The sequence below is a fragment of the Daucus carota genome, chromosome 9 (assembly GCF_001625215.2).
Source record: "Daucus carota subsp. sativus chromosome 9, DH1 v3.0, whole genome shotgun sequence".
NCBI lineage: Eukaryota > Viridiplantae > Streptophyta > Magnoliopsida > Apiales > Apiaceae > Daucus > Daucus carota.
In genome coordinates this window covers 25,215,347-25,226,983 of record NC_030389.2, presented here as the reverse complement: position 1 = coordinate 25,226,983, position 11,637 = coordinate 25,215,347, and positions in this window count along the sequence as shown.

The following is an 11,637-nucleotide window of genomic DNA, read 5'->3' as shown; positions in this document are numbered from 1 at the left end:
TTGCGGGGAATCTTTCAAAACAAAAGGAATTCCTCTTCCTCAGCACTCTCTTAAAGGGAGTAATGTTACTAGCCTTTCTGCAGATTTGTTATAGTTCAAAAACCTATTCCAACAGTTCCCTTGTCTCTTGTTTCTCATAAGTTTCTTTGACTATAGTGGAGGCATCCTTAAATTAAAAGGCTTTACATTTCACTTTCTCTTCGTCTAGCTGCAGTCTTAAAGCAATCTCACCTTTTTCTAGAACTCTGACTTTAGCAACTTGTAATCCTAAATCCAATGTCAGTTGTTCAATTTTAGGTTTTAATACGTTCATCTCATTCATTTTATAAGCATGAATATCTAAGACTAGTGTATCAATTTTAAGATTGGCGCTTTCAACTTTTTAATAGCATCATCTCTTTCGAGTCCTAATTGCATAAAAAGTTTGGGGCATGTAGGATCTACCTGAAAGCTTCCAGCAGGAGGAGGTGAAGATGATCCAGCATTAGCCATAAGAGCAACATTCCCTAGCTGCTCCTCTTCATCACTATCTGTATCATCCCAGCTTTTCCCTTCTGCCAGATAAGACTTGCTTTTAAAACTTTGATTTCCAGAAGTACCCTGATGCTTTCTCACTAGTGCATCATACTCTGCTTCAGCTCGTCGTAGGAATCTTTTCTCTTTCCTTGAACCTTGGGTTGTTTGCATTAGTTGCAAAGTGTCCTGGTTCACCACAGTTAAAGCATTTGAACTTGCTTCTATCCACCATCCAGTCTTGTATCCTCTTTGCTCGTAGAAGATGAATAACCTCCTTTTTGAACCTATTGACAGCAGGTTTGTACTTGTAGGAGGGGTTCTTTCTGAATCTCATGTTTCCAAACTTCTTGGCAAACAGTGATAGAGATTGATCTTCTAACTGTTCTAGCTCTTCCATTGTATAGAACTCTTCGTCACCACTGGAAGAAGCAGTCTGACCCATCTCAGGTACAACAAATTCCTGAGTGGTTTTAGAAGGAACAACAACATCCTTCTTCTCTTCCCGGTCCAGGTGACTCAAACAACTAGAGCTCTCGAATGGTTCAGTGTTTTACCCCAGCCCTATCTCTGTTTACTTGAACTTGTTCAAGTTCATAAGTTTCAACACTCCGTAGAGTCTCTCCAGAGAATCTCATTCAGATCTCTGCTTCCCTGATGGCAGTGATTCTATGTTCCAGATGTTTAGGAAGTGTTAAGAGGAATTTCATGTTGACCTCTTTCTTGTCGTAGTATTTCCCATTTAAATTTAGATTATTAATCAGATTTTTAAGTCTGATAAACACTTCTGAAATCCCTTCTCCGGGATTGGAACCAAACTGTTCATACTGAACCATCAGTATCTCTTTCTTCTTTTCTCTAACTTCATCTGAGCCTTCATTGATGATCTCTAACGTATCCCAGATTTGCTTGGCGTTTGTACAATTAACAACAACGTTGTACATTACTGGATCTAGAGATTCCACCAAAATTAGTTGAAGAGCGTCATCTAAGTTCATCTGTTCACCCTCTTCATCTATGTACTCATTAAGTTCTTTCGGAATAGTCTGATGAGGTATTAACACACCATCTTCTTCGTGTGCTAATATGACTTTCATCGGAATAGAAACACCCTTGTTTAATATCCCGATATATTTTCTGTTGGCGGTGCGGAGGAATAATAACATGTGCCTCTTCCATAGGCTAAAGTGTTCCTTGCTGAACGGTGGGATTTTGATGCTACTGATTTTCTGTGTACTCATTTTTAAGGATTTGAAGTGAATAGTGTTTGGATGAGATTTGGATTTTTGAAAGAAAAATATTTTAAATCAGAATAAATTTTTGGAATAAAATTAATTCGAATAAAAAATATTTGGACGTTATAGAGTGTGTATAGGATCTGATACCGAAAAATGGTATCAACCGCTCTGATGCCAATTGTTAGGTCCTGAAACGATTGTAGAAGGGGGGGTTGAATACAATCGTCACTAAAAATCGCGGCGGAATAATCAGATTTGAATTAAACTTCTTAATCAGATTTTAATTAAATAATATAACAATGTTTTAAGTCGTTATATAATTAATAAGGTTCGTTTTAATGTCCACTAAAGTTCGTAGAATAAATTCGACAGGATGTATTCTAGTTTAGTGATTAAAACAACCGAGTGATCAAAGCACAGAAAACTGTGGATATAACAATTGCAAGTTACAAACAACTTGAAAGCTTTTACAATGCTTGAACACCTACAAATGAAGAAGTGAAGCCATATTTATGGGCAAATCACTTGGATCTAGGTATGACAAAGAAAGGATTGACTTTCTAGCTTAGGAATGACATTACAATGGAAGATATGACATTATTACACAAAGCCATGCCATAAAACAAAGAAGGAATGACATTTAAATGGAATGTCATACTACCAGGGGCAGTATGACTTAATTTCTTGGTCACTACTCTTCATTTGGCATGACATAACCAAAGAAAGTCATTCGGTTGAGCTTTGTATGACTTTTTAAGTCATTTATAAGCAAGTCATACACACAATCAGAGAATGCCTGAATTAGAGACACGGTATGACATTATTATGTCATACCAGTGTAAGTCTGATGAATGCAAACAGTATGACTTTTAATTAGAAAGTCATACCGAATGAAATATACACTGAAATGTCATCAGAATGACTTTTTCAAGTCATTTCAAGGAATGTCGCATACAAGGGCACGGTATGACATTATCTGATAATGTCATACCGAGTCTTTTAATGCAAAAATCAGTTTAAAACAATTATATAATATTAGATAATTGGTCACTTAATTATATCAAATATATAAATTCATAAATTAAATTAATTTGAAGGTGAATCAATTTAATAAATAAATTATACAACTAATTTAATTATTTTGATTAGTGAGATAATTAAATAAATACTTATAAAATTGTATTTCTTCATCAGCAGAGACTTCAGGCTTGATTAAACTTTGTAGATATTTGTCTTGATCGAACGGCCACTTGTAGTTGATGCAGAAAACTTAATCTGAGTAGCTGACACACAAATGTACTGTCTGGTTCATCTGTATCTAGCTGAATTAAATATTCTTTATCAAATAAACATTTGAAACGAGGCTTGTTCGTCGAGTCTATGTCTTTGTAGTTCTTCTTCATAAGTAACCATAGTATGGAATCTTCTGAATAAATAAAGTATTAAAACTTTATACCTTCTGGACTTCTGGACGTGCTACAAAAGATTATTTGTACACTGAGGCTTGAACATATTAATGAACTTCTTCCAGTGGTGTGCAGCAGCATCCTGAAATTTTTCAGACATATAATTTCAATAAATCACTTGACGTTCTTCGTACGGATTCCTTCATCAGTACTTGCTATTTACCTTGCTTTCTTATCAGAGTTGAGCTGGTACCTCTTTAATTACAAATAGGCTAAACATATACCTTTCATTAACGATAAAAAAATAAAGGTGTACTACGAGTATGTCGAAAATACCATATGATATCATCGAGAAAAGGCAATTCCACAATGATTATATTATTGATGATGTTTCTTTATATCTGCTTACTACTTATCACCTTATATATACATAAAGACATTTAAGGATATAAGAAGAAGAAAAATAATTGTCAAATGTCGAATACACGCCTACTTAACTCATAATTACAAAATTGTTACTATTTAATATATTTATTACACTCGGATTATTAAGTGTAGTTATTAATTTGCTTACATAATACATAATTATGTTTTTTCAAAGAAATTAATATATACTTATGTTACTTTTACTTATGTTAGTTGTATTTATTACACTCAATAACCACTCATTTAAAATAATGCCATATTTGATTAATTTTGACGGAAAATGTTAAATATTATTAGTTATTTAGTTTGCACAAAACAATTCTTTGTATATTGAAGTTACGACCATTGAATTAAAAAATAAGTTATAGTAAAATCTCCATAAATGAAAATACAATGGTATAAATTATATATTTATGAGTATAGTGTATTTTATGTACACTTTAAGATGGACACCACTTGCACTATTCAACTTTAAAAAACACCACATGTAATATATAATTTAAAAATTGACCGGCACCGGTCGATTATGTGTTTTAAAAATAAAACGACGTCATAACCCTCTCTGTGACGAGTAGATAAAATTCATTTTCCAATTAAATAAAAAAATTATATGTATATCATACGTTTAAAACCGACCGCCGTCGGTCGGTTTTGTTTTCTGTGTTAAAACGCCGTCGTCTTGGCTTATAATTTATTTTAAAATTAATTAAATTTGCACGAAATACATAACCGACCGTCGCCCTGGTCGGTTATAACATGGACACGTCAGCAGTAAAACCGACCGTGCCGCCGGCGGTCGGTTAAGATATGTCGGGTCTTGCCAGCAAGGCAAAACGACGTCGTGTTGTCGTATAACCGACCGAATATTGCCGGTCGGTTTTAAGTTGACACTTTTTTTAGGCGGTCGGTTTTGTCCTGTTTTTTTTAGTGATTGTAGTTCAGAACCCATCATAGATTGTGTTGTTCCGTTATATCACTCTAACGTCGTTAATAAAGTTACGGGTTATCTCGTAACTTGACCTCAGTAATGAAAGCTACACCCCAATTTTGATGGCATTACTTGTCTGAACCTTAATTTTGCAGCTTCTCAACCACCGAATCCACCTTCTTGAGCTGACGGAGACCTTTCGTCTATGTGACCAACATTAAGAGCAGCCAATTTTTTTAAAATATCATATGAGGTGCTGGATAAAACTTCACTGATTTTCATTCCCCGTCAAGAATATATCTTGATTTACTCGGGTTTAGCGGATCACCATCAAGAAGTAAATTCTGCTCTTCGGGTTGTTGACTTTGACGTACCCCGTGCAAACCATGTTTAGCTCTTTGCATTTTTAAGGATTTTAAATTAATTTAAGAATATGTATATCCTAATAGATTTCCGCCAGCGGGTTTTATCTGAATTTGGGGTCAACATTCTGTTCTTGACATTTAACTAGTTCGACTCAATTTCATTTACTGTAGCAAGACCCGATCCACCATTTCCAACATGAAAAGACAGACCATGAGGCTCAACATAATAAGATTTACCAAACTCAGCTAATTTCCCGTGCATAAAATATGGTGATTAACCTGAATGCAACTCCCTCATAAAAAAATTCTAAAGGATATTGTATTGTATAAAATCCCATTTTGATTAGGCATGTTCTGATCTTCACTTGTTTCTGCATAGATATTCAATGAGTATATATTTATGCAAATTCCAGAGGATTACTAACCTTAATTAGCTTTTTAATTTGATTTGAACAATGATTAAATAGCACATCATCTGTTTGATGAAATGATGTAAAGAAGTGACCGTGATTTAAGTTGATTTGGTTCAATATAACTATTAAAACGGAGAATTGTAGGAAAAGTCCTTAATAAAATTAAGGTTGTTGGCCTAAATTAACGGAGAGACACACTTTGTAAAAATTTCGAAACTTGAGTATTGCATGTGACACTTATTAAAAGTTGATATTGTAAATGGTGTTGTGCTTAAAGTGCAAGTACATATAATTCACTTTACTCTGTATGTATTTAAATAATAATTAAACTTATTCCAAGATTATAGTATTTTCATATAATATATAAAGAATGCAAAAATCCCCATAAAAATATTAATTAAATTCATTTTACATGAACTCCGGTTAGTAATAAGGTAAAGGTCTCTCGTACATCATTTTACAACATACAAGTATCAAAATGTTTAGGAATAGAAAAAAAGCTGAATACGCATGGTCTATATACGTGAGGTCGAACACATGTTACACATTTGCACGAATAGTTATGATACTATTTTTCCAGCATCATGTTCATCAGCAGAGACGACCACATATGCTTACTTGCATGTTTGACGAAATTTGATTTTTTAAAATTTTTTTATAGGAACCTTTAGAAGTAAACCTCAAACGCGGACCATCCTATTAGATCGATCCAACACTAGGTAAGTCGATGGTAAGTGACCCCATATCATGTTTTTTGGGATTAGTTACACATATAGAAGATGCGTATTAATTTCCCAATAATTCTCACCTTCTTATTCACCTAGAATTATACAAAATAAATCTTAATTTCTTTATTTTCTCCACCTTCTTTACTTTTGACATATTATATAAGGGTTAGTGTAGAGTAAAACTATAAAGGAAAAAAGTTGAAAAAAATAACCGAGAAAGATGTAGATTTTTAGGTATTTGAGTAAAAAATAATTGATTATATTTAGCATATCCTAAATTTTTAAAGAAAATATGGAGTTTAAAAATACCATCAAAAACTAAGAACTTTATTTGGAGGCAAACTACATAGTGTATTCTTGTAATGGTGTAGCTGTTTTAAAAAAGTGTACCATTTGAGGAATTGTGTCCAATTTGTAAGAAAGATAACGAGGCAATTTCTTCATTTATTAATTTCATGTCCTTTTGCTCAAGTTTTCAGGAGAGGCATGGTGTTAACGAATTTGAGAAAGTGACGTTTGTGTTTAATTCTTACTTCCAAATTTTTTTAGATAAAATTGGAAGACGTCATGATAAAAATATTTAGGTGATATGTTGAGTGTTATGGTGCATTTGCAATCAGTGATTTGGAATAGTAAGTAATCATTAGTGAGTAATGTTATTGACGCAGTGACGATTTCAGAAAAAGGAAGAAAAGAAGAAAGAAGACAAGGCTACACTTATATGTATCTGATGCACGGATATGGGGCTTTACATGAACGAAAAGCATGCTGGCATTAGGAAAGAACTATTTATTATCTTATAATGACAGTAACAAATAATAAACGGCTAGTTAATAAGTGTCTTTGGCAAAAAAATGTCTCCAGTTTTTTTTATATAATAAACTAATTATTTGGTAACTAATTTAAAATCACTAAAATTATAGAAAGAATTAACAAATTTAAGGGAATAAACATTAGCGTGTAAGTAAATAGTTTTGAAAATCTGAAATATAATTAAATACTCATAAATAATATTAAGATTATTATAAACAAAAATTACAAGTAAGAGGAGAGTGACATGCAAGATTGTAATACTATGTACAGATTCAAAAATTAAATAAAGAACAAGCACGAGAAGGAACACAAGGGAAGTCAAGATTTTAGTGCAATTTATAGCAAATCCTTACCAATTCTTGTCTGTGATAGCAGTACTGATCAGGAGGTTTGCCCCGTCTTCAAGTCAACATAATATCAACTTGCCCAAAACCTTCAATATCAGCTGTCTGAATACATGATTATTATAATAATTGTGTAAAAATATTATATAAGAAAGTACCTGGCATCAAATAATCAACACCAAAATACCAAACAAGTTCCCCAGGCACGTGAAAACCATGTTGTACTTAAAACAGATAAACTCCTTCCTTGTGGTAATGGAACGTGCATGTTTTACCTTTCTGTCTTCCCGAATATAACGAATATATGTGTTTTGTCTTCCAGAATATAACAAATATATGTGTTTTGAAAGTACTTACAAACCCGCCTCCTCCGAACTGAACAAACAGTGCTTTTATCTGGCGGAAAGTTAGAACCTAAAACTCTAAGATGAATACAAGAAAATACGAGAGAGTTGTATATTGTTCTGTGTGTCAAACAATGAAGCAATGGGCTCAATTTATAGGGGAAAAAAAATGTAACCCCCGAGCTAATAATTAAAATTGTAACCCAATAAATTAATTCTCTAACCCCAATTTAAATAATTTGTAACCTACACAGTAATGAACAAATTAATCTTGACTCATTATTATAGGAGTTACACAAATTAATTAACATAAATTTGAAAATAAAGGCAGTCGAATATAAATGATCGAAAATAAATACGGAATAATATAAATGGTCGAAAATAAGAACTACGACTAAAAGAGGTTGAAAATAACTTTGATAAAAAAATAACTGGTCCAAAACATATATAAGTTCCACCGGGGATTGGATATGACTGGTTGAAAATATCTCATGGAGAAAGTTTTTCCTCCCACTATATTGGTTGAAAAGATAGCGCTCGGAATTAATTCCCGAGTGAAAATTTCCCACCATTGTTCTAAAAAAAATTCAAAACGATTTATGTGATATTATTGGAGGCGATTCGATTTCATTCGAATATCTAAATTCGATTACAAAAAAGAATGATATATTAATTTCGACCACATGATTAATGCTATTGTTCAATTAAATTCGATCAAAAATAAAGATTGACCAATTAAATTCGACCAAGTATGTTTAACTCTAATTGGTCGAAATTAATATGTATGTTCAATCAATTTTGCATTTTTTTCTAATTATGGGTGGGAAATTACATTTTTTGCCTGAAATAATTTTTTGGGCTGAAAAATTCAAAATGCTAATCATGATCGTATGTGGTCGAAATTACCCGGTCTAATAATTCGGTCGGAATTAATTAAGTTCGATCATTTATTTATTTATTCATTTATTAATGTAGGAACCCGCAGCCGCTACCTTTCGGGTGCGCACTGGGTAAACCCACGAGTTCACGTAATAGTCTGCAAATTACTTGAATCAAGATATACCGTACTTAAGCGACAGGTTCTCATCCATGAGGCATAATCACACATTCTCCCACAAATCTTGGTCACAGGTTTATTTATTTATTTTTGACATGTTTAATTTCGAATAGTTGCAGAAGGTCGAAAATAAAAATATTCGACCGTTTATTGTCGAAAAAAGAAGACTCGTATATCAATGTTGGATAATGAATTGCTTAAAAAAGTAGAAAGATGGATTCAAACGACATTTTAATGAAACGAAATTATAAATTAGAGATGGTTGGACGAGAGGTGGACTATGAATTTTGTATAAAATCTAGGTTCTTAGTTGGTTGTAAACAACAAAAATTTCTTATAGTAAATAGAGTCATAATTTAGTTATTTTTATTATTTGAATAAAAGTTTGGGTGATTAAATTTTGAGATACAAGATTTTGTGAATAGAGCATAATTATTTTGAGAAAATTTTAATTAACTATCGGAGATATGAGATCCGATGATTGTGAGTGCAGTAATTTAAATTTTAATGAGTGCGAATTCAGTCTGATAACTAGAAAAATAATTACATATGATTTTACAAATTTCATATTTGGAATATATTTTGATTGAGTGCACTTGTTTTTACAAATTGAGGATTTCCCTTAGTAATATTATTAGATAAAAAGTTATTTTATTTTTCAATTTTGGCTCTTATAAAATTTGCACTCTTTTTTTTATATGTTCGGATATTGAATTATACTATAATTTTTTTTACCACGTGTATTTGGTGTTTATTAATATTAACATATCATTCATTATCTTATTTTTTTTCCTACTTTGTTTCTAAAAATTAAATTTTATTTGTGATGACTAGTATTATTTTTGTTGGGTAATTTAAAGCCTTTTAGAAAAACTTTAATAATCTATAAATTCAACTTTTGGAGTTAATTAAATTTCATTAGATTTTAAAAATAAATTGTCTTTCAAATAAATTTTTAAAATGTTATTATTTAATTGATTTCAATATAAGACCTAAGAAATTGAATGCACTCGGTCACTTTCTTAAACTCTCTTGTGTTCGTCATTACATTTTTGTGTCATGTGACCCAATAATTGTACTCTCCAAAAACGAGAAAGAAGAGGTTGTGCCATGAACAATCTCTTCATAGCAAGAGGGGATTGTGGTTGCTTAAAGAAAGAGGTTTAAAATGAACTATAATTGTTATAAGTTAGCAAAATTGAGTGGCACTGTGCATTAAAAGTTGGGCTTTTCTCATAAATACCTAATCTTAAAATTTTTTTTGCAAAAATACTATCATTTTTTTAAAAACAAATTGCAAAAATACTATCTTTCAAAAAACTTGCAAAAATACCGTGGTTGCATATGCAACCTTATCTGCAACTATACCAACCATATATGCAACTTTGAAAATATTTATCAAAAATTACAGTTAGTTGCATAATAAGTTGCAACTGGTTGCGAATCGTGAAAATGAATGCCCCTAAGGGGCCAATGCTAATATCACAAAATCAACCATGAAATCAACTCAAAGTAGGTATGAAATCAACTAAAAGCAACCGATTAAATACACATAAAATAACAAATGTTTAAAACATTGGTTATTAATGTCGTGCGGTGTTGTACCAGTGGCAGAGTTTCGTCGGAGGGGATTGATAATGAGTGTTCATGATTTGTGGGCTACTGATTGATGGTTGGAGGCTATGGTCGGAGAGTTGCGGCCACTGACGGTGGCTGAGCGCGGCGAAGAAGAAAGGGAAGGACCAAGTGCGGCGAAGAAGAAAGGGAATGGATCTGTCGCGAAGAAGAAAGGGAGGGAATGGATCTGGTGGTGGGCAGCATGTTGAAAGATGGAGAAAAAAAATGGAGAGAAATCGAGAGAAATTCAGGAGAGAGATGGAGAGAAAGAAAGAGAAAGCGGGGAAAGATGGGGAGAGGAGGTGAAACGTGAAAAAGAAGCAAATGGAAGCCATCTGTACAACTTTAACAAACTACCGTATTTGTGCAAACTTTTTGTATTGATTTAATAAAGTGACAGTATATTTGCAATAAAAACTGAAGAACGGTATATCTACAATTAAAATGTCAAATATAGGTAATTTTGACAAATTCCCTTAAAAGTTTATCCTAAAATAATCTTGTCCACGGGGTTTTTCATATATTAAAAAAAATAATTAAAAAAGCCTCCATTTTGCGCCTTGTTCAGTCCTTTCTTGAAAAAGATATGCAGGACATTGTTGTACATTTTGACCATTATACTTCTTTGAAGAAATCTAAGATATTTATACGAGCAATATTATGTTATATATATATATATATATATATATATATATATATATATATATATATATATATATATTATAAATACAATTGTGGCCGTACCCAATCACCCATCTTTTAAAATTATAAAATTTCAGTCATACACATTATTCTATACCTTCCTTACTTATTTATATATATATCTTATTTTTTTTTTATATTCTTCACTAAGTTTTGAGTTTCATCCAACATTAATTATGAAACTTTAATACGATTTATTTTTATTTATTAAAATGTATAAAAATATAACAATATGATTATAAACTTTTGATATAAATACTATATTTTATAATTTTTAATTCAAAGAAAAATCAATTTTGTAAAAAAATCAATTCTAACTATGCATGAAATCCATTTACCTCTTTAACAAGTTTTCATTTGAATAATCTTTAAACTATGATGTCATAAATTTTAATTACTCAAAAAGATGAAAATAATTTAGTTGTAAGGTTCTTAAATAAATAACCTTGAACGGCCCAATCTAATCATTATGTTTGGACCTCAATTTGAGAGACGTGTATATGAATAAGGCTTATTGACTCTAGATATTAGTTGTGGCCCAATAGAATCTACCTTGGACCGAGAACATAACAACCCTCATTAGGGTTTGTATTTCATATTAGAAGGGCGGTGAAACCAGGCATATTGCGCTCGAGATATTAAACTTGGGCTGAGAATACAACACCCTTCATTAGGGTTTGTACTTCATATTAGAAGGCGGCGAAACCAATAATAATAAGAAGGATTTGTGCAGAGCCTCCTTT